At 34.5% G+C, this 25,615-nt stretch overlaps 1 pseudogene; it reads right to left on the bottom strand.

Moving 5' to 3' along the window:
• Positions 1-17,589: 17,589 nt before the first annotated feature.
• On the bottom strand, positions 17,590-25,168 carry LOC104673312 (annotated as a pseudogene).
• Positions 25,169-25,615: the final 447 nt, after the last annotated feature.

Below are 25,615 nucleotides of genomic sequence, written 5' to 3'. Positions count from 1 at the left end.
GAGTGGAAGCCAAAGAAAAGTTGAGTTATCAATACAGAAAGCGAAAGAACAAGCTTAATAAATAACTAAAAAAGTTTATCAGCTAATGTGCAGTACTTATTGGAAGTTGAAGACAATGAATGTAGAGTGACACCAAACTGACTGGGTCGTTTCATATTTTTAGGAATATTTTAATGCATTGGTATAGATGTAAAATAAGAGATAGCTATGCTTATCCAGGTTACAATTCTGATATCCCAGTGAAATGAACAGTTGAGCTCTCAGAAGAAAACTCTATTTCCAAGTGTAACAGGATGTCAAGTATAATTTTTATTGATGTTCCAGAATTTTCAACTAGAGTCCATAGCTAGGAACCAAGAGGTGCTTATTAACCCAGAGTTTAAAGAAAGTTACAAATACTTGCACTTTCATTGGTTTGATAAACTAGGTATTCTTAGGTGATCTGACCACCTCAAATGAATGGATACTGAACATAACAATTATTTCAGTGAATAAATGGATATCTATAAATAATTATATTTATAAATATGTTGAAAAGTAGAAATAATTGTGATTTTAAAAACTGGAAAATTAAATTGAAAGATGTCATTGACAATACCATAAAAATAAAATATCTATTATAGGAAAGAAGAATGAGGATTAAAAATGACATAACTTTATTTGTATCTGATTATAATTCTCATATTGCTTTCTGTCACACTGGACTAGTAGACCACGCCCTTGAGCACATATTGGGAAGACAATCCACTTTATTCATGGAAAATTCAATCTCTCTGGCTACACCAATGACTGGCTTTTGGCCCCTCATTCTCTTTGGTCTGCTGTATATCTTGCATTCTCATCTATATTTATCTAGTCAGTTAGATGGTAAAAAAGCCCACAAACACTGACCTTCTCCACAGAACGTTACAACTCATTTTGCTCACTCTCTCCAATGATGTTTAGTTAGTCTGAAAGGAAAATAGGTCATGTTGTGACTGCTGTCTATGTTTTACTCGATTTAAACCTAATATTTGATAATATAAAAAATATATGGAATTCTGCTTCTTGGTAGAATACACTACTAGTATATGGCAAGTTAATGCCTCCACTGCATCAGCTAGAAAATAGATGGATAAACATTAATATTATATTTTGAAATCATATTAGTAACCTGTGGAATTGAAGTACTAAAGGAACCAAAAATTCAGAAATATTAAAGCTTCTCTTTGTTTTTCAGATATGAGTAGACAAATACAGGAGTGTTTATTACAAACCAGGCAAGGTCATACTTGAGTCCTGGCTCATATGTTTATAGTTTAGTTTATAGTTGAGAAACTAGGTATATCTTGTTGGGTAAAACATAGGGAGGAATAGGATATTGTGATTAACAATAGGGAAGAGTTTGAGTTGGTTCCTCAAGATAACAGAGACAGGTAAATATCATTTATCCAACTGAAATGGATAAAGAATTATAATAAGAAACTGAAAATTGAGTTACTTTTAAAAATCAAATCCCCTGACCGGGCGCGGTGGCTCAAGCCTGTAATCCTAGCACTTTGGGAGGCCGAGACGGGCGGATCGTGAGGTCAGGAGATCGAGACCATCCTGGCTAACACGGTGAAACCCCATCTCCACTAAAAACTACAAAAAACTAGCCGGGCGAGGTGGCGGCGCCTGTAGTCCCAGCTACCTGGGAGGCTGAGGCAGGAGAATGGCGTGAACCCGGGAGGCGGAGCTTGGAGTGAGCTGAGATCTGGCCACTGCACTCCAGCCTGGGTGACAGAGCGAGACTCTGTCTCAAAAAAAAAAAAAAAAAAAAATCAAATCCCCATTAGACACATAAATAATATGTAATTATAATTAGACACATAAATAATATGTAATGAGTGTGCATTTACAAAACATAAATTTGTATCTCAAATTTGCTTTTTTATAAGATCTTGAGAACGTCACTTAATTTTTACAAGTTTCTTAACTCTAAACATAACTCTAATTCTGACTTGTTAGGATTATATTTTATTTATGAAAGAGATCTAATATCTGTCCTATGTTATACAAGTGTTTCTGAAGATTAAAATAAGATTATATTTCTAAAAGTGTTTGATTGTTTATCTTGTAAAGCATAATTCACACATATTACATGTATTCATATATGAGAAAAAATCAGATAAAAGTATGTAAAACACTATAGAAAAACTTAACGTTTGAGAAGTTTTAACTTTTAGTAATAAATGATTAAGATAAAAAATCATCATTTGTTTATCCCTTATTAATGGCATTATTATAAATACTTTACATGCTTTACCTCACTTTATGCAGCAAATTCATGAGGTATTTTTATTATGATTTCCATATTACATATAAGGTTTAAAGAGCAGTACAAAGAAGTTAATAAGATTAAATAAATAGAAAGTGACAGAACTGAAACTGGGACTCAGGTATTCTAAAACCAGAACGCCACTGTTTTAGCTATAAAAACTGGAGATCAAATAGTTACAAATTTAGGGGGCATTTTTTATTATAGAAATACATTAGATTTCATCTCAAAAAAGAAAAAATAAACCTATTACATATATCTTAATGTAGAATAAGTTGTGTTTATGAAACAGCATATAAGTATTTTCAGATGAACCCATTATGTATAAAACTGATTTGTATGAAAAATCAGATTAACATTTTATGAAGATTTGCTAATATTTAATAGAATCATGATGCCTCTAACATATTACAAGCCCAGAGTAATAAATTGAAAAATTTTCTGGATAACTCTGACAAAAAAGTAAATAAATTAATAAAATAGTCCCACCATATGCTTCTGCTTTTGCTTCAGTGCTCTAGATAATTAACAAGACACGTTTATATAGCTTTAAAATTACTAATTTTTTTCCAAATTTGCATGCACTTTAAATAGACATGCAAATCTCTCATCAAAATACTCTTTGACACACTATATATCAATATAAATGTCATAAGTGAACGAATAAAGACAGCCATTAGACTTTTTTCTCTGTGATGTGCCTAGTAAATTAACGTGGTACTTTTCAAAGAGTTAGCCATGACTTGTCATTCTACAAATGATCTGGTCTTGGGAGAATTTTCCTGCTTGTTATGTTGGAATTAGCTGAGGCTTAAGCCTTCACAAAACTGTATCTTGGCACTTAACTGACTGGACACTTTTCCAAGTGGAAGGGTGATTGATTGATCAGAATAGTGAATGTCTTTTCCGGACAGTAGATTTCCTAGGAGAACCAAAACAATCATCTGGTCAGCAGCCAACTTAACCAGATCATATTGGCTGCTCAGCACTTTTATCCAATGGTTCTGTTGTAAACTTTTCAACTGTGACATAAAACTAAATTGCCTTTCATTGAGGTTGATTTGGTGCACATCATTTTCATAACCAAGGTGAAATTTTTCAAAATAAAATTGAAATTGTCTGAAAAATAACATTAAAAAATAAACAGGTAATTGATTTTAAAAGTGTTTTCCTTGGGGCTTGAATTATAACATAATTGTTTCTATCCTTTTGTACAAAGAAATATCATTAAGATATCAGAAAAATGGAGACTGGAACATCCACAACAAAAGTCTTTTGTAATTGTCCTCATAGCAATTTTTTTTTTTCTCTCTGGATAGGATTGCCACTGTGGTAATCACTCAGAAATCTGTGTTAGTAATTAGAATGGGTTACAGAGGCAGAGAACACTCTCCTCTGCAGGAAGATGAACCACAGACTTTCTAAAAGGGTTGTGTTGTTAAAAGAAGTTTAGTGAATAAGTTTATTGTCAAATGTCATTCTTTTTATTTTCATGCCGTCACTGCCCCATTCACATTTTGCATTCATTATTCAATAGCTAAATTGTGAAATATTGCAAGAAATAAGTTATCAAGAAAGATATGTACTCCTAGGTATTCTTCTTTTTTATACACTACATAATCAAATTCAATAACATGGGGATGTATATAACCTAATTAAATTTGACAGTACATACTAAAATTAATGTACAATTTTACTGGCTTTGAAATGCGTCAACCTTATGTATTGAGGTTTGTTTTTACATTTTCACTACAGAATCAAAGTAATATGTTTTAAATATTAAGGTAATATTTGTTAAAATATTGTAATTTGAAACCTGAATCAATATATGTAAAGTCAAGAGGGAAGTCATATTTTGAGCTAGATACTACAAATTGTTAGTATAACAAAAATGCAGCCATCTTCGAGTTTCTGCTTATTCTCAACAATTCGTGGGAACATTAAGCAGTAATGATTTGTAGACAACCAATGTAAAGAGATTGATTTTAGGTCGATTGACAATTATAAGTAAGAAGTAAGAGGTTTTGACTTAAAGTTAATTTTTAAAAGTGATTATTAGAACTTTATATGTAACCAAAATTTAATCAAAACTCTAAATCAGTTTTCAGTCTTTGAATTTACTGTTGAATTTCACTCACGAATAGGCAAATGCAATTAACTGGATTTGAAATATAGAAAAATTGTATTACCAAATATAAAATTTGTTCACATATAAAACTTCAAAAATTAATATTTTTTATATATTAGGTATAGCAAAACTTTGCACAATGTGTAAGTTATATGAGTTAAATTCCCAACTGCCTTGTCTTGTTGTTTTAGGTAATATAATATCCTGAAAGCCTCTATTTCGGTAACTATATTTTCTTGTAAATGGCAAACACTTGGAGGGCAGAATCTGTATCAGTTATTAAGCTATTATCTGTCAACTCCAGATCTACTTTTCTATATCTTAGTGATGCTATGGCCGGTACACTGCAAATTACATTTCTCCTGTCTCAGCTACCTGAGATAGATTCTGCTAGCAAGTAACACTATAGGAAGTTTGGAAGGTAGATGAAGGAAGAAGGAAACAGTTACCTCCCTTTTTGGTGGCTAGCTGCCCTAGGAATGGCCTTTCACTCTTGGTCCACTCTCCAACTTATTCTGGCACTCTCAGAGCTAGCTGCATAGCACTTCTCAGAGGTGTCAGCAGCTGCCAAGCAGCCTCCTCTTCTCAGAACTGTGAGCTCCAGCTCTGTGGGGTCACTCCTTCATGGTACCAGCAGAAACTGGACTACATGCCCTCCTTAAAAGCCTCAGTGCCAGCTTCACAAGAAGTATCATCTCCAAAGGGCCCACCTTTCTCTTTTGATTCTTCAGCCCTAGAAATTGTAGCTACTTCTCATGGTTATTACTTCTTTGTTACTTCAAATTTCCATTTTGCCTTCTCAGTCTTGCAACACTAATGCCCCAGCTCCCTAAAGTAAATTCTCTGTATTGAAAAACATCATGGAGTTTCTATTTTGCTGCTAGACTAATTGATGCACAGCACATATTTATTCTTATTTATGTTGCTTAGGTATCCTTTCTATCCACCTTAGATAAGGCTTTATATGAAAGTCTTTATGTAGATAGAAAGGACACCTAAGCAAAACTTAATTCTCATCAGGTTCAGGTTTTTAAAAACAATTAAGTGTCCAAAGAATCAGAACCTATCACTGAGCTGAAAATGCTGAAGATTTTTGTTTTGCCTCAATATAAACTAGACTTCATTTAAGCAACTATTCTTAACAATAAGCTCTCTAGGATCCTGAACTTCCTTTGTCTAATTTTGCCTTTAACCCAGTGTATAAGTCCTATAGTCCTGTTTCTTCCCCTTCTAACCGTGAATTCAACTGATAGGAACTTTCTGACCTGATGTGTTTCTGGTTCTAACTACCATGCAGCTTGACAAGTTGTCCAGTATGAGTGAAAAATACACTTCTACTATTCAGACTTGCTCATTAAATCCCAGGGCTGCAATTCCCAAAATATGAGAGAAATATAACATGACAAAAATTAAAAGAGAATCAGAACAATTCCTGGAATGTATATCTTTAAAATTTAGCAGAAACTGTGTCCAGTGTCCTTCGTTTGTAGGGAAAATTCCTTACCTGTTTGATATTGTTTTGATTCAAATTTTATTTTTAGCCTAAGATTTCAAGTAGAATTTTCTTGAATAACATTTTTGAGAGTTATATAGACTGCCTCAAGTATAACATTTTGTCGCCTTCACATACAAATGTCAAGTCGTTTGAATATAGAATTTTATGTCACATTTTTTTTTCTTTGTTGCTCTATAAGCATGATTTTGTTATACTATTCAGGAACATATAGGAAAAGTCGAAGAGCAATACTATTTTTTTCTTTTTTGTATAACATCACTTTTAACTCTTTAGATTATTGTGGAATTCCTTCCTCTATATAAGCAGAATTTGAAAACCCTTGCTGAAATATTTATTTTGGTATGGATTTGTTTAGTATAGGTTTTTAGAAACATGATTCAGGTTCTACATTTTCATGCTATGCTTTTTGTTTTTGTTGCTTTTTTATATCAGTAATAGTTTTTACTGTTATTTATTAATTATCATTTATTCTTCATTTATTCCTAGTCTGCTCTTCATGTCAGCCATCTTTTCTTTCACTATAAGCATTACTTTATTCTTTTATCTAAATTTGTAGAAAATTTTTCCATGTATCTCTTACTACCGCAGTATGATTTTCTATGACATTTAAACTTCTACCTCATGCTGACATTGTGATTTTAATCTGTACATTATTCTTTGTTTTACTTGAAATTTTTTTCTGATTTCAAAATATTTCATATTTTGTATGTGCACTTGAATCTTATTTAAGCAACATCTTTAGTTTTGTTCAGAACACAAATCTAACACATTCTGGTTTATTTTAAGGAATTTAGTTCAAATTAATATATTTTCATTTCCCTATAGTTGTTCCCATGTTCTGGGTATTATGATATTTTCTAAGATATTATAATTTTTCCCTCTGTACATTTCTCTTTTTTTTCTTTTTTTCTTTTTTTTATTATACTTTAAGTTCTAGGGTACATGTGCATAACGTGCAGGTTTGTTACATATGTATACTTGTGCCATGTTGGTGTGCTGCACCCATCAACTCGTCAGCACCTATCAATTCGTCATTTATATCAGGTATAACTCCCAGTGCAATCCCTCCCCCCTCCCCCCTCTCTATGATAGGCCCCGGTGTGTGATGTTCCCCTTCCCGAGTCCAGGTGATCTCATTGTTCAGTTCCCACCTATGAGTGAGAACATGCGGTGTTTGGTTTTCTCTTCTTGTGATAGTTTGCTAAGAATGATGGTTTCCAGCTGCATCCATGTCCCTACAAAGGATGCAAACTCATCCTTTTTTATGGCTGCATAGTATTCCATGGTGTATATGTGCCACATTTTCCTAATCCATTCTGTCACAGATGGACATTTGGGTTGATTCCAAGTCTTTGCTATTGTGAATAGTGCCGCAATAAACATACGTGTGCATGTGTCTTTATAGCAGCATGATTTATAATCCTTTGGGTATATACCCAGTAGTGGGATGGCTGGGTCCTATGGTACATCTAGTTCTAGATCCTTGAGGAAAGGCAAAGGATAGACATTTCCCTCTGTACATTTCTAAACAAAGATGTATTCACTTAACCTATATATCCTATATGTCCTTGATCCAAGTTGTTCTGGAGCTGGTTTCTGTAAGACTTTGTTGTAGATTCTTTCCTGATTTTTTTTAAAGTAGAATCTTTGAGTTCTAAGGATGCTTTACTTATTTATAGAGTTGTTTTATATATTTTAATAAAATAGCCTGGTAGGACAGGTAGTGGCAGATGAAAGACGGATTAATACTTTTTCAAAGTTAGAGATTTTATCTATCTCTCTGACATAAACATGGAACAAGCATCATTGGGAAAATATCTACTTTCCATCCCCAGATTACAGCATTGGAGCATATCTGGCAGCTGGAGGAAAAGGTACATTTTTGGAAAATATTATTCCTCCTAAGCGACGACCCTACTGAATTGTATATGACACCGCAGAAATAGGCTTTTGCTTGTTTACTTTTGCTTCAGACTTCAACCTGGAAGTGATGTTTTGCCAACAAGTGCATCCTCCCCTCCCCATTGCTTTGTGTTTGAAGTAGGGATGAGGGAGCTAGTGTCAGAAAAAGAAAGTAGGAATGCGCAGGAGCAAATATGAACTTCCAGGGAACCAAACTAAATGAATGATTGACTCTTAAAGCCAAAATAATGAGCAAAGTCAAATTCATTTCAAGTCTGCCAATAACTACAAAGTTAGGAGGTTGCCTGCAATGAAAATGGTACAAGTTTGAGAACAAGCAAGAAAGAAATAGGTTTATGAGAATATGTGTGAGAAAGCTGAATACAGTTAGTCAAATAGGAATGAGAAAGACCCAACTTACTTCAGAAAGGATATTTTTATATTGCTTTATATAAACCAGACAGAAGAGGAGTCACAGAAAGTTGGCCTGATTTTAAGGGCAAGGAGAACAGTGGGGCAACAGAACACGATACGCCAGCATTTTGGCAGTTTTCCTTGAAAACACACAACATTAGCACACCTACAGCATGAATCAGCTGGTGCCACAGTTTAAATTCAAGTTTACATATGGAGGCAAAATTTTGCTTATACATTAGGTAAAGAAAGGCTAGGTGACTTGATTCAAATCTCTTCAATAATTAAATACTATTAATGAAAATATTAATTAATTTTGCTATAAGTTAATGTTACTCATTAGTTTCTATTATTACCCTGATAAATCTAATGTTAATTGTGATTGCACTGAGACCTTATTTCTCACACAGGAAATCAAAATTAAATTAATATTTATTTTTCCCTATCAATGGTTATGTCTTTGTTATGAACAGTAGGCTGAGCTTTTGTAACACAGGATAACATTTTCTAAATAAAATGCCTTTTACATATCTTAAGAAATCAGAAAGGCAAAATATAAATGTAGTTGTTTAAGTGTGGTATTTCCCCATTTGGGATGAAGCACATTAATAATCCCCATTATTATTATTCATATGACTTTATTCCAATTGTCTCTGAAAATTTCTAACTAGATTAAAAGCTTAGAATTAGTTCACTGAAGTCCATTCTAAATAGTTTACTTTTACAATTACAGAGAGAGGAAACCAATGCCAAGGACAAAATTTCATCAGACATTGGCCCAGATGGAAGAAAACATTTTAAAAATAGAACACTTACAGTTGTTTGTTTAAGCGACAGGGTGGCCCTTGAATGGTCAAGATTATTTTAGTCTATGATCACGACCTGTCAATTTTGGAATAATGAAGTGTAGCGAAGGTCAAATTTGTAAACGATGGGCTGAGAGGAGTGATGCAGCTATAATAATCCTATTATCCTCCTCAACTTTAATTTTATTTTATTGAGCTCAACAATGTGAGGGTGAAAGGGTAACTGCATTCTTTTTGCCAACACCCGTGTAGCTATGGTCCCCAGAGCATGGCTTTACATTTAAGACCTACAGTAATTGCATTAGTAAAGAAAGTATATTGTCCAAGCTATCATTGCCTTCTCGTATACATTGCAGACATAAGCTAAAATGGTTAGGAACTACTCGTTTACCTCTTCCTGACTTTTTATGTTATTATTATTATTTTTTTTTTGCTTTTACCTTTATACCTAACTAAATATTTCATTTCCTTCCTTGTATCCTGTCTGTCTTGGTCCATTGGGCTGCTATAACAAAATAACATAGCTAAGGCAGCTTATAAACAATAGAAATTTTTGTATCATAGTTCTGCAGCCTGAGAAGTCCAAGATCATAGCACCTGCTGATTCAGTGTCTGATAAGGTCCCAGTTCCTGGATCCTAGCCAGGTGTCTCCTCTCTGTATTTTCACATGGCAGAAGGGGCAAAGGGATTTCTCTGAAATAAAAAGTATTAGCTTATCCAGGTGCAGTGTCTCAAGCCTATAACTTCAGCTACTCAGGAGGCCACTGCAGGATAATCACTTGAGGCCAGTTTGAGAACAGCCTGGGCAACATAGCAAGACCCTCTCTCTTAATTTTTTTTTTTTTTTAAATCAGTTGAGTGGTTTTGCCAGCCTGTAATCCCAGTTACTCGAGAGGCTGAGACAGGAGGATGCTTGAACCCCAGTGTTCAAAGCTGAAGTGAGCTACTGATTGAGCCACTGCACTCCAGTCTGAGCAACAGAGTGAGACCTCATCTCTTAAAAAAAAGGAATCCATCTTTGTATAGACCTATTTTATATTTAGTAACCACAGGCAAACCCCCTATATTTGAACCAGCTTACTTGTCCATTAAATGTCTATGTTTTTCAAAGCAACTAGCTGAAAGGATACACATCTCTCAATAAAGCACATCAATGCTAGAAAAACAATTACTATTGGCAGATAAGAACGATTGTGCTTATAATAAAAATGATAGCACTTTGACTACCTTGTCAATCATAATAATAAATAAATCATTAAATCATTCTACTTATGCCAAATGACCTATATTATGCTATTTACATATGTACTTCTGTTTAGAAAGTAAAACTACTTAGTCCTTTTTTAAATAATGAGTCTCAATTTAGTAATTAGCAAACAAAAAAGGAGAATTAATAATACATTACAGGCATTAGATACAGCACTAAAAGAAAAAATAAATCACTTCATAGAAAATTTTGGTTGCATTGTTTGTTTGTAGAAAATGGTCAAGGCAGGGCACAGTGGCTCATGCCTCTAATCTCGGCACTTTGGGACGCTTAGGCAAGCAGATCACTTGAGCTCAGGAGCTCCAGATCAGCCTGTCCAACATAGTGAAACCCTGTCTCTACTAAAAATACAAAAATTAGCTGGGCGTGGTGGCACACTCCTGTAATCTCATCCATTCAGGAGGCTGAGGCAGGAGAATCTCTTGAACCTGGGAGACACAGTCTGCAGTGAGCCAAGATCACACAACTGCACTCCAGCCCCATCAACAGAGTAAAACTCCATCTCAAAAAAAAAAAAAAAAAAAAAAAAAAAGAAAAGAAAAGAAAAAGAAAAAAAAAGTTAAGAATCTTAAATGTATTTCTGATGCAAGAGTACTTGAATTTATAATACTCAGATCGTGACCATACCTGTCAAGTGAGGATAAAATTAATGTCACCTCTATACTTTGATTAGAGGAATTTAAAGAAGGTCCTGATCTTACATTCTTTCTCAGTTAGATCAAAATACCTGAATCTCAATCAGAATTGGTGGATTTGTTATTTTTTATGATGTTTGTCATCTAGAACCTATACCGAAAGACACACACACACACACACACACACACACATATAAATGCAATATTCTACTGAAGTGAAAATATCTTCCCTCTCCATTTACTAAATCAATTTTATTTTTCTCCCTAACACATTTTACTGCTTCACATTAAATTATGTTAACCTTTGCAACTGCTAAACAAAGAAAAGTGTACAGATTTACTGTATCTTTTACACTACTGTAGCCCTGGCACTTAGAACAGTATTTGGCACATAGTATATGCTGAATATATGTTTGTTATTGAATAAATACTTATTACAGATAAATACACTTTAAAGGTAGCTTGAAGTCATCTTTGAGGTGTAAGATTACCAAAATTCTAAGCCTTTTTCCCTGAATTTTGGTTCTTAAGTGTGTCAATAAACCTGCTTGTACCACATAGGACAAAAACATATACATCCCTTCTGCCTCAACCAAATAACTGATTGGTGTTCACTTATAGTTCAACAGTGGCTGATGTCAGAGAAGGGTTGGGGAGTTGAGGGTGGTGTTGGGAAAAGAGAGGTGTTAGTCAAAGGGTACAAAGTTTCAGTTAGACAGAAGAAGAGACAGAACAAGTGATCTATTGGACAGCATGGGAACTTTAGTTAATAATGATGTATTACATACTTCAGAATTGCTGAAAGAGTAGATTTTAAATGTTCTTACCACAAAGAAATGGCCAATATGTAAGGTGATATATATGTTAATTAGCCTGATTTCATTATTCTATAATGTATACATATATCATAATATCATGTTGTGCTCCTTAAATATATACAATTATTATTTGTCAATTAAAAATAAATAAAATAAGAATAGCACATGAATGATCATCTACTTTTCAAATTCAACCTGTCTAGAACTAATTCAATTATTTGCAAACACCTCCTTCTCCTCTGTCAAATTTAGATCTATTTCTCCACTTGGCATGTCAAAATTTTAGAGTAATATGGAAGTCTTTCCACCTCCCTGTTTGAATATAAGTCCTCAATTCCTGTCAACTAGGTCTTCATCACATTCCCTTTTTCTGTGCTGAGTTTTTGGCCACCATCCTGAATCAAGAGCCATTTTTTTTTCCTCAAATTTTCCATAGTTAGTCAACTGGCATCTCTGTCCCAAATATCACTACCTTTGAAATTAAAAGATCAATGTCACTTTCATACATCATATTCATTCACACACAATTTCTCCCTCAGTCTGGCAGTGAAGTCTTCCCAAAATCTGCCCCAATCAGTCTTTTCCAGCTTTACATTCCATTACTCCCACATGATCCAGAAAGTGTTCCAACAATTACTCAAACATGCCATTACCTTTTCCACCTGTTTATCTTTATTAATAACATTTATTTTTCCTCCTCCCATGCCTACTGACATTCTTCCCATTCTCTGAGATCAACTCAAAGGTCACTTTTTCAGTGATGCCCTATATGATTTTCTAAGCATAACATAATCACTGATTCCTTTAGCACCTCCAAGCCATTTCGTTACAGCTCATTTCACATATGCTTTTGAATTGTTGTTACTTATGCTATCTTGCTTCTCCTACTGAACTATAAGCAATCTATGGACAATATAGTGCAATATCTGTCATAGTTGCCCCCAAAATACATCGTACTTACAGGATTTCAATATATGTTTGTCAAATAAATGAATAATTGCTATAAAATTTACTTATTGTGTTTCTCAAAAGTTATAACAGAAAACAAAAGAATCAATTAGGTGTGTGAAAACAAAAAGACAAAGAAGAGGAAAAAGACAGACAGTAGAGATTATATGAATCTAAATAAGTCGCTTACCCTTTCTGAATGCAGATTATCTTTATGTAAAGAAAAAAGTTGGCCTAGATGATTGCTGAGGTGCTCGTTGTGCTAACATTCTATAATTTCATGATTCACTAGAGACTATCACAACTCAGTGCAAGCAATAACACATGCCTCTGGCTCCCAGCTGCACTGTCCACTTTTTTCAATCCTCTCCAGCTATGATCCTATGACAGAAAGTCAAAGTGATGAAGTGTTTTAATTCAGCATGCAAATTAGTGCAGCTCTGAGCCTAAAAGAAATCATGCTGTGGGCAGGTAAAGAAAATTGGAAAGCTCATCCACAACTCTACAGCGTGTTGGTTTGGAGTAAGTAATTTTCTTATATGTCAGATGCATAATCTTTAGTATCTGAAGTAAGGAAAAATAGACAGGTTAAGAAATTATTTTAATATGTATGTATATATTACATAAATACATTCATATTCCCTTATTATGTTTTTATTTACTATTGTTTACTATATGCCTTTAAAACTAACAACATATAATAGTTTTATTCCCAGTCTTCACATACACATTTAAAAGTAATTGGCATGTGTCACTTTACACGAAAACTTAGATTCATTATATTCAAGGAAAACACCGAGTTTGTGGGATGGTGCGTTGTTACTCTATTCCAATAAGACTCCAATTATTCATCATTCAAAGCATAATAGAATTCCTTAGTAAATTGGCTGGAATAAATCCCCAAACTGCCTTGAGTTTCTCTTGAAAACGTTTTGAAACCTTTAATGCTGGATATATCAAAATATCACAAAACAAAGCTCAATGGGCTTAACCATTTTATCCCAGCAGCTCTAACCTTCATTTTTCTACATTTTCTTGCAGAGACACGCATTTGGAATATATTTTTCTACTTCTGGTTTATGCTTTTTCATGTCAGAAAATATTACCTTTTATCATTCACTCAACTGTGTAAACCAGGTATCAAGATTTATCCTTAACTCTTCTTTCTTCCTTAATTCATACTTACAAGAATTGATATTTATCTTATCAATTGTACTTTATAAACATCTCAAGTTCATCTATGTTTCTCTTTCTTCTGCTTTTATTTTATTTCAGGTTGATATCACCTCTTGCCTAGAACAGTATACACCAAGCTTTTATTGATCACGAATATATATTAGTAAGAAACATTCAGCAACAATTTCCAAAATGTGTATGCTTATTTTGTTTCTAAATTTTGCAAGAAACTTTGGCCAATCATATGCTTCACAATTAGAAAACAGTGCAGCAGAATGTACAACACAAGAAGTTACAAATGAATAGATAGTTCAAATATTGTCTTTCTACGCCAGTGGTATTGGTCCTATTTATCCCTAGGTGGCATGTGCTTTACTTGGAGAACCTCTGTCCCAGGTTCCATTAACAGTCCCCCTGCCTAGTTAAAAGCTTTGAGTCTTAACCTCCACAATGCACTATTTTTAAAATGTAAGTGCTTTCACATCCTTCCCCAATTAAAGCATTTCTATGTCTTCCTATATTTTCTAAGAATGAGATATAAACTCTTTAAGATGCTTCACAAAGCCCCTTTATGACCTGGCTATTTTCTTGTTATCCAGTTTCATTTCTTGTTATTCCTGTCCCACTTTTCTCCCGCCTCCCACAAATATGCACCTTGTCTACGCTGAAGTATTTTCAGAATCAAATGTAGGTGACCATGCTTTATCTCCTCACTAAGACTTTGTCTATCCATTTAATTCTGCTGAGAACATTTTCTCCTTTCTCCTACCCACTGCATCTGATTAAGTCCTACTCATCCTTGATATGTCAATTTAGACTTTATTTCATCTGGAAAATGTCTCTCCTATAAGCTACTCTGGTGCACAAAAGTCATCCTTACGCTATTCCATGCCAGTGAATTTTAATTGTCAGTTTGTCTTTTACATTGGCTTAGTGATTATTATACATTGGGGTAATCTAAATCACTTAGAAACCTTCCTTAAGTCCTATTTTTTCAACCTCATCCATAGATATTTTGATTCTATGCATCCAGGATAGAGCCCAGAAATGTGCATTTTTAAAGCACCGGGGTGATTCTTATGCACATATTTGCACTAGAATGGATGCTTATTTATTGCTATATCTTCAGTATCTTTTAGGAATCTTGGCACATAATAGGTGCTTAATAAATAATTTTGAAAAAAATAAATGACTGGGATATAATTGATAGAAAATATAACTGAGTTTTGAGGCAGAGGTAACAGTAAAAGCAAGAAAATGAATGCATAAAATCTCAAAATTTGCTGAGATACCTTTAAATATAATTTTTGTCTTTCTTGCTTTCCGAAATGCAAGTCTTCAGTGACAGAGAGGTAGCATACTTACAATGAATGGGCCAGCTTGATGTTGTCCTCCTATCTGTGCAGCAACTAGTGGAGAAGCTTCTGACAGGTAAAAATTGTCTTTCATATGGGTTTTGGTAAATGACAAAGGAATTGGTTGGGTTAGAGGTTGTGGTTAGGTAGCCAAGAGGAAGAGGAAAAGCTGAAGCCAAAGAACACTGGTTTATAGATTGTATTGAATAGTTCGGACTTCATTCTAAAGAGGTCATCCCGGTCCCTAAGGAATATGAACTTAACTCAGAACACTGACTAGACCAAAACATGGAGTATTAGCAGATACCAAACCTTTAAAAGCTAAGGATCCCTTTCTGCCACCTGACTCTACCATGCGGAGAGCCATATGCTTTATGATCAGTTGCTCCTCCCTGCCCACTCTCACTTAGAGTTTATAGAGGCTCTGTTCACCGGCAAATATTACCACCACTGCAGAACAGAAGCAAAGACAAACCTGACTCCTCAGCCAACTTGCTGCCTAAATCTTCCAAATCTCCACTGAATTCTGTTAGGTCCACATGACCACTATCTTCTAGGATTTTACGCTGATGATTCCGATTCCCTTGGTGGCATTTTCCTGAAGTCAAACTCACTCTTCTCTCATCCTTCCTAAGGTGCATATTGGTTGGTTTGTTCTTTGCTAGTCCTTTGTTTTTGTTTTAGTTTTTCATTACCCGTTTGTTCTTGGAATTTGAGAATACAAATAGTGCTCTCCTCATCCCCAAATTTGCAAAAATAAAATAAAATAAAATAAATAAAATAAAATAAAATAAATAAAAGACAAACATATGAGTCCCAATATTAAGTCTATAAGAGCCAGTTTGGAGAATATGGGTCTTAGGTGGAGGTCCCAATATTAGGTTTATAAAAGCATGTTTGGAGAATATGGAGCTTAGATATTCAGGCAAGAGAGTTTCCTAACATTTCACCTCAGAATTAGCCATACACCATCTAATTACACATTGAGCTCTACAATTGCATGTTTCTGACCAAGGACCTGTTCCCTGAAACTTACTATACAGAGAAACAAAGGAGACCATGACACATCTTCTGTGCAGTGAGGAAGATCCCTCAAACAAGAGGTGTGGAGGGTCTGCCCAAGCCACACATGCCCAGCTCATTTCCAACCTCAACACTCAGTGAAGTCAGTCCACTACATAGGAAGGAGTAAATAAGATTGGTAGAGAGACCAGAATTGTCATTCTGAAAAATGTCTCTGTCTATGGGAACGTGAGTCAGGAATAAATCATCTGCCCACAGACCATAACCATTTCACTAAGCATTACTTCACCTCTTCACTTTTAGTGTAAACTCTCTTTCCCCAATTGCTTTCTCAATTTAACATAGTTATTTTCTCAAACCCATCTGCAGATATCATGAGTTGGAATCCATGCTCTCAATCAACATCCCTAATGCCATTTCTAATTTTTTACTCCCTCACCTACTGGTAAAAATCTCTAACTTTCAGAGGCTTTTATCACTTGTGTCTATCACCATCTAACTAGTACGTCTCGTTGTTATCGCTTTCATTTTGCAAAGTATTTGTGTTTGGCTCTCAGTGTGTTCTCCCCACTTACTCCTGATGAAATGTTCTGAACTGAGTAATTCATTGAACAATTTCTGCACTGCACCTAAACCATTTACATCCTTAGGCACATCATACATACACAGTTTCATCTCTAAAATCATGAATTGAGGCATGCCACTCTGCAAATACTTCCTTTACATACTTACATTACTTGTCCTCATTGGATCTTCCCCCACATTTATCACCTCTAAATTTTAAAATCCACGAGGCCCTCCAGCCTTAAGTCCTTCTCCATTTCAGTTTAGAGGTAATGCTACATTATTTCAAACAGTATCCTAAAGATATCTTTAGCTTTCTTTACCTACTGTCCTCAGGCTATATCCACTGACAAAAATTCCAAACCCTGGATAAGCCCTTCTTTTCCCTCTCCTATACCTGTGTTCAAATTGATGAATGCAGTTAAGCACATCACACAATTGGATAAAAGTTCTATAATAAATCCACTGATACGAATTTTTTTCTGGCCTTCAACATTGGCCGGCAATTAATAGGACTAGGTTTTTAAAATTAATTTACTTCTCAATTATCCAAAAGTTGAATAATTTCTGAGTGAGTCAAGCCTCTAAAAATTAACCTCTCTCTTTCTGTGTGTGTGTGTGTGTGTGTGTGTGTGTGTGTGTGTGTGTGTACTCACATGAATGTAGCAGAGAAACAGAAATAATTAATTATACTTTATTTTTTATTCTTAAAATTAGTCATCAAAAGGTGGCATATTTCAATTGCAAGCAAACTCGTCGATGGAGACAGACTCTGTGTTTCTAAGATAGATACTGCCAGCTAGTAATTCTACACTTAAAATGGGCTTAGAATAACATGTCTGAAATATTGAACATATGTTTACAAATAAAGAGCAACAGGACTTCTTTCTAAAGTCTATACGTCAATTAAAATGAAGAAAAAGTTTTAAAGGCCTAAGCATGATAATAGTTTATCCTATTTCATTATTGGTATTTAATTCTTACATTTTAATAAATAATTTATTCCACTTGGATACATTTGTTTACCTAGTTTATATTTTAAGAACGCAATTAGACATAAACATCTAATTATTTATCTTGTAAACTCAAAATTCTCTCATTAGTGCAATCTCAGAAATATCTATACTATGAAAAAAGTGGAATGAAAATCCATGTTAGAATCATTATATCAGGGAACAGTGAGTCAAGTTCTCCCACTTTTTAAGTTCAATTTTATATTTAGTAGAGTCTTCTAGATGATATTCTAACAGTAAGCCCTGGCCATGTCATTTAAAGTTATAAAATAGTAATTGACTGTATTATATGACAGCCAAAAACATTCTCCTATTTTTTGGACAATAGAAATCAGAGGTTGGATATAATTTCTAAAATAAGATATAAAGTAAATGACAGACTTGCAGCCAACAAACTTTAATCAATTATATAATCATCAAAAAGAAGACTAAATAGTCATATTATTTACCTGCACCATTGTCTTAAAGAAGTCACTTCAACTCTGAGCCTCAGACATTCATTGAAATGGTGATAATGATACCAATTTATAAAATTATTATAAGAATTAAATTAGTTAATATATATATGAATGCATCCCTTTTGTAGCGCCTAAAGTTCTACAGAACACTGAGTTTTATTATTACCACACAAAAATAATATAAATAAAATAAATATATTCTGTATGTGAACATATAAAAGTATGTTTATATAACTTGTTGATTCATAACAGAAAAATCATTGGTGTTAGTATAATTCTGGGAATTATATTTTTTCAGACTATAAATTCCAATTTTCTCATGAAATCAAAGTTGACGGAAGAAAATATATGTCAAAAGCTTCTATTTGGGGGGCTAATCTGAAATATTTGTTTTTTGGAACCAAAACAATTATGGTTCTATATCAATTTGGAGAATTATAAAAATAAATGATACAAGAAAAATTAACCCCCAGGTTATATCTAGCTATTTCCAAATAATCCAATCTCAAGTAACATTTTCTATTATTTTTGATATTGGAGTGGAAGTAAGGAACCACAACTTGTGCTTTCCTCAGAATCTGTTAACAGGAATCAATTTCTTTCAGCAGGCTTTAACGATCTACTCAACCGGAAAATATCACAAATAAAATTTATGTTGTTATGTTTTCTGGCAATAAAAGAGAGTTAAGAAATTACTATTTATCTCATTATATAGATAATATTAGATAGTACATGTGAAAACCTATGAAAACTACAGAACGATTATTGAAAGCCAAAATAAATAGAAAGTTACATGAAAATAAGAAGGTACAAAGAAAATAAAACAATATATCAGGATAAATTAAGGATTACAAAGCTTTAGTGGACATTATAATTTCCTTTTAAAAAATATTTTGCTTTACTCAAAGAGACAATGATTCAATAGATCAATGGTGCAATGCAGAAGGTTGGCTAAGGTGTATTTCTTTCTCTAGTACCTCAAATGATTTTAGTGAAATTGGTTCCTGGACCCTGGATAATGTTTAGAAATACTACTCCGGATGACAAATTTGCTAGCTATTAACTCTTAAAAGAGTCATAACTTAACTCTCCGTTATCTCTCTGGTATGTGCAAACAAGCACACACACGTATGATGTAGACATATTTTTCCTTCAATTTTATATGTACATCTTTTCTGTATGTATCAAGTTAATGGTATAGAATAAAACAACTGACACATAGTACAAAGTATAATGCAAGTAAGATTTTTATCTTATTATAATTTTATTTTAGTGTATCAATAATTGTTAAATATATAGCTGATTACATGTAATGTAATAATGACCACGATTGTAAATAATTTCATTAGAAAATAACAACATACGACAGGGCGTCGTGGCTCACGCCTGTAATCCCAGCACTTTGGGACGCCGAGGCAGGTGCATCACGAGGTCAGGAGATCAGGACCATCCTGGCTAACATGGTGAAACCCCACCTCTACTAATAATAAAAAAATTAGCTGGGCATGGTGGCTGGCACCTGTAGTCTCAGCTACTTGGGAGGCTGAGGCAGGAGAATGGCGTGAAGCAGGGGGCGGAGTTTGTAATGAGCCAAGATCGTGCCACTGCACTCCAGCCTGGGTGACAGTGCAAGACTTTGTCTCCAAAAAAAAAAAAAAAAAAAAAAAAAAAAAGAAAGTAACCATATATGATGAGGTAGTATTTCAATATGACATTTTTTATAATAAAATCATCTATCATCAGTATAGTGAACATTTTACCAAGAGCAAAATAAATTTTCAGAATATTTATTTTAATTTCACTTATTGTAAACATATTTATGGATATAATTACATATATTTATAAAAATATACCAATTAAATGTAGACTTTATTATTTCTTTATTATTTGTTAGGCACCTTCAATGTAATTAGTACTTACAGGAAACAACTAATACTACTATTTTTTTCTTTATTATACTTTAAGTTCTAGGGTACATGTCACAACGTGCAGGTTTGTTATATATGTATACATGTGCCATGTTGGTGTGCTGTACCCATTAACTCGTCATTTACATTAGGTATATCTCCTAATGCTATCCCTCCCTCCTCCCCCTGCCCCACAACAGGCCCTGGTGTGTGATGTACCCCTTCCTGTGTCCAAGTGATCTCATTGTTCAATTCCTACCTATGAGTGAGAACATGTGGTGTTTGGTTTTCCATTCTTGTGATAGTTTGCTCAGAATGATGGTTTCCAGATGTATCCATGTCCCTACAAAGGACAGGAACTCATCCTTTTTTATGGCTGCATAGTATCCCACGGTATATATGTGTCACATTTTCTTAATCCAGTCTGTCATTGATGGACATTTGGGTTGGTTCCAAGTCTTTCCTATTGTGAATAGTGCCACGATAAACGTAAGTGTGCATGTGTCTTTATAGCAGCATAATTTATAATCCTTTGGGTATATACCCAGTAATGGCATGGCTGGATCAAATGGTATTTCTAGTTCTAGATCCTTGAGAAATCGCCACACTGTCTTCCACAATGATTGAACTAGTTTACAGTCCCACCAAAAGTGTAAAAGTGTTCCTATTTCTCCACCTCCTCTCCAGCACCTGTTGTTTCCTGACTTTTTAATGGTCGCCATTCTAATTGGTGTGAGATGGTGTCTCATTGTAGTTTTGATTTGCATTTCTCTGATGGCAAGTGGTGATGAGCATTTTTTCATGTGTCTGTTGGCTGCATAAATGTCTTCTTTTCAGAAGTGTCTGTTCATATCCTTTGCCAACTTTTTGATGGGGTTGTTTTTTTCTTGTAAATGTGTTTGAGTTCTTTGTAGTTTCCAGATATTAGCCCTTTGTCAGATGAGTAGATTGCAAAAATTTTCTCCCATTCTGTAGGTTGCCTGTTCACTCTGATGGTAGTTTCTTTTGCTGTGCAGAAGCTTTTTAGTTTAATCAGATCCCATTTGTCAATTTTGGCTTTTGTTGCCGTTGCTTTTGGTGTTTTAGACATGAAGTCCTTGCCCATGCCTGAGTCCTGGATGGTATTGCCTAGGTTTTCTTCTAGGGTTTTTATGGTTTTAGGTCTAACATTTAAGTCTCTAATCCATCTTGAAATTAATTTTTGTATAAGGAGTAAGGAAGGGATCCAGTTTCAGCTTTCTACTTATGGCTAGCCAGTTTTCCCAGCACCATTTATTAAATAGGGAATCCTTTCCCCATTTCTTGTTTTGGTCAGGTTTGTCAAAGATGAGATGGTCATAGATGTGTGGTATTATTTCTGAGGACTCTGTTCTGTTCCATTGGTCTATATCTCTGTTTTGGTACCAGTACCATGCTGTTTTGGTTACTGCAGCCTTGTAGTATTGTTGGAAGTCAGGTAGTGTGATGCCTCCAGCTTTGTTCTTTTATCTAAGGATTGTCTTGGCAATGCAGGCTCTTTTTTTGGTTCCAGATGAACTTTAAGGTAGTTTTTTTCCAGTTCTGTGAAGAAAATCATTGGTAGCTTAATGGGGATGGCATAGAATCTATAAATTACCTTGGGCAGTAAGGCCATTTTCATAATATTTATTCTTCCTATCCATGAGCATGGAATATTCTTCCATTTGTTTGTGTCCTCTTTTATTTCATTGAGCTGTGGTTTATAGTTCTTGAAGAGGTCCTTCACATCCCTTTAAATTGGATTCCTAGGTATTTTATTCTCTTTGAAGCAATTGTGAATGGGAGTTCATTCATTATTTGGCGGTTTGTGTTATTGATGTATAAGAATGCTTCTGATTTTTGCATGTTGATTTTGTATCCTGAGACTTTGCTGAAGTTGCTTGCCAGCTTGAGGAGATTTTGGGCTGAGACAATGGGGTTTTCTAAATATACAGTCATGTCGTGTGTAAACGGAGACAATTTAACTTCTTCTTTTCTTAACTGAATAAATTTTATTTCTTTCTCTTGCCTGATTGCCCCGGCCAGAACTTCCAACACTATGATGAATAGGAGTGGTGAGAGAGGGCACCCTGTCTTGTGCCAGTTTTTAAGGGGAATACTTCCAGGTTTGCCCATTCAGTATGATATTGGCTGTGGGTTTGTCATAAATAGCTGTTATTATTTTGAGATACGTTCCATCAATACCGAATTTATTGAGAGTTTTTAGCATGAAGGGCTGTTGAATTTTGTCAAAGGCCTTTTCTGCATCTATTGAGATAATCATGTGGTTTTTGTCTTTGGTTCTGTTTATATGCTGGATTATATTTATTGATTTGCATATGTTGAACCAGCCTTGCATCCCAGGGATGAAGCCCACTTGATCATGGTGGATAAGCTTTTTGATGTGCTGCTGGATCTGGTTTGCCAGTATTTTATTGAGGATTTTTGCATCAATGTTCATCAGGAATACTGGTCTAAAATTCTCTCTTTTCGTTGTGTCTCTGCCAGGCTTTGGCATCAGGATGTTGGCCTCATAAAATGAGTTAGAGAGGATTCCCTCTTTTTCTATTGATTGGAATAGTTTCAGAAGGAATGGTACCAGCTCTTCCTTGTACCCCTGGTAGAATTTGGGAATTCGGCTGTGAATCCATCTGGTCCTGGACTTTTTTGGTTGGTAGGCTATTAATTATTGCCTCAATTTCAGAGCCTGCTATTGTTCTATTTGGGGATTCAACTTCTTCCTACTTACTACTACAACTACTTCCTTCTTACTACTAATTTTTATATTTTCACCACCTACTATGTATGAACCAGAAATTATATTTTGTTTTATTTCTTTTTAATCACCATTTGGAGGCATAATTTACATTCATTTAAATTCACCAAGTTTAAGGAAACAATTCTATGTGTTTTGACAAATGTGTATTATCATGTAATCATCATCACAATCAAGATATAGAACATTTCCATCAGTCATAAAAAACGTATCATGCCTCTTATAAAATTATTTTCCCCTAATCTGGTTTAGCAACTGTCAATCCGAAATTGGTCACTATAGCTTTGCCTCCTCTAGAATTCCATATAAATAGAATCATCCTTAGCAAATAAACACAGAAACAGAAAACTAAATACCCCATGTTCTCACTTATAAGTGGGAGCTAAATGATGAGAACATATTAGACACATAGAGGGGAACAACAGACACTGGGGCCTACTTGGGGATGGAGGTTGGGGGAAGGAGGAGATCAGAAAAAATAACTATTTGCTACTAGGCTTAGTACATGTGTGGTGAAATAATCTGTACAACAAAACCCCGTGACATGAGCTTACCTATATAACAAACCTGCACATGTATCCCAACCTAAAATAAAATAAAAATAAAAATAGGAAAAAAGCTTAAAGAAAGAAAAAATAAAAGAATTCCATATAAATAGAATCACACAGTCCATAGACGACTGTGCCTGGCTTCTTTCATTTATACTGCTTCAGAGATTCATCTATGTTGTAGCTACATTAGTAGTTTGTCCTTCAGTATTATCCTTTGTATGGGCATCCCTGTATTTGTTTAGAAATTTACATGTTAATTGACATTCACTGTTGATTGGCATCATCTATCCACTTGTATATTGGTTGCCAGTTTTAATTTGTTATAAATAAAGCTGCTGTAATTATTGAAGTGCAGTTCTTTGTAAGAATTTTTCTTTTTTTCCCTTTATAGAAATACTTAGAGAATTACTAGTCCTGGCATAGATATATGTATAACTGTTCTGTTAAGATGAATTGATGCAACTGATGCTGCAATACTGGTGACAAAGTTGTCGAATATAAAACGGTATTATTCAGGACTTGCCTCTGTAAGTGCCTCTCTAAACTGAAGGGTGAGTGATGCACCAACACCGTATTCTTAATGTTTAGTATTTGATTTTTACTAAATCAAATGTAAAATGATTTAGTAAATCATTTTTACTAAAATGACTAAAACCAGCAAATGTAGCCCAGACATGTGACACCACACCAAAACTTATAGCCAAACCGAATGCGCTTTCCCCCAGTAAACTGTTCACACCTGTGATGACCAAAATAAGGAACCATGGATTCATCAAAGCTGAAATATGATCCGTTTGGAACAAATTTCATACATCTCTCATTGAGTTTGCTTATGAGAGGTTGTAACTTGAAAACTTGTCCATTGGATCCAAATTTACATTGTCAGCAACATGCAAACTAGAAAATACAGTCTCAAAGCGATCATGTCTCATGGCAGCACTCGCCAGTACATTACGCACATCTGTTCTTTGTTTACAGAACATACACCTTCTAGGAACTGAAACATAGGCACTCAGAAAAATAATTCCCATAAAACATTTGAATTCGGAGCTAGGCAAGCCAAGATGTACACTCTTACTTCCAGCATATAAGTTGGAGAACTTGACAACAAGTTCAAAGACCTTTTCATCAAGAAAAGGTTCAAGAACTTCTGTGGGAGTTCTCATTTTCGTAAAAAAAAAAAAAAAAAAAAAAAAAAAAAAAAAAAAAAAAAAAATCTTTTGGTGGTTCTGTAACTCTACCTGCTAGGGTTTGTGCAGTTAGATCAGCCTTTTGCCATTTGCAAACAACTTTTGTCACTTTCCTCCTCCTCGATGGTAGAGGTTGCTGCACAGTAGACGTAGATGGAACTTCGTCAGGAGAGTCATCATTAGGTGTGTATGAGGGAACATCTAAGTCAGATTTAGCATCAGAGCCATCTTGAATAAGATACGCAGTTGTGCACAACAAAGAACCTGGCAAATTATTTGTTATTCCACCTTCATCTCCTGAGTCCTCATCAGAAACAGGTGCTGTAGCACTTTCAGGTGGTTGTATCACTTTATCACTTGCTTCTATGATGTCATTTGTCTCTAAAAGGTCAGTTATTTCATGTAAACTTAGAGTTTGAGGCATCTTTGGACTAAAATGGGAAAAAAAGGTATTATTAGTCCCGGGGTAGTCATTTTGCCTAGTGTTCCAAAAATGGAAGATGTGAAATGTCAAACCCATAACTAATGCAACAATAATAATTTTGGTATTTTCTTTTTACAGCATAATAGCATAACTAGTAGAGAAGTGATGAAAAAATTACTAGTATGAGACATAATGCAGTAAAGTTATATGTACCTGTCTTTGGATACTTCCTCAAAAATGTTTCTGAAAATTCACATCACTTTTTGTCAAGTTCTCAGCATGCCAGTATCTTCAGCAGTGACTAACTCTGTGCACCATGTGATAACATGTACCCTCAGGAGGCAGACCTATGTGAAAAATCTTGAGCAGTAGGATATAAATCACTCCCATATGCTTAGTGTTCCATTATAGGCATAAATATTTACCTATTTTGATTTGATTTTGGTA

Source organism: Rhinopithecus roxellana, chromosome 10, assembly GCF_007565055.1.
Source record: "Rhinopithecus roxellana isolate Shanxi Qingling chromosome 10, ASM756505v1, whole genome shotgun sequence".
Lineage (NCBI taxonomy): Eukaryota > Metazoa > Chordata > Mammalia > Primates > Cercopithecidae > Rhinopithecus > Rhinopithecus roxellana.
This window is presented reverse-complemented; position numbering and strand designations above follow the sequence as displayed.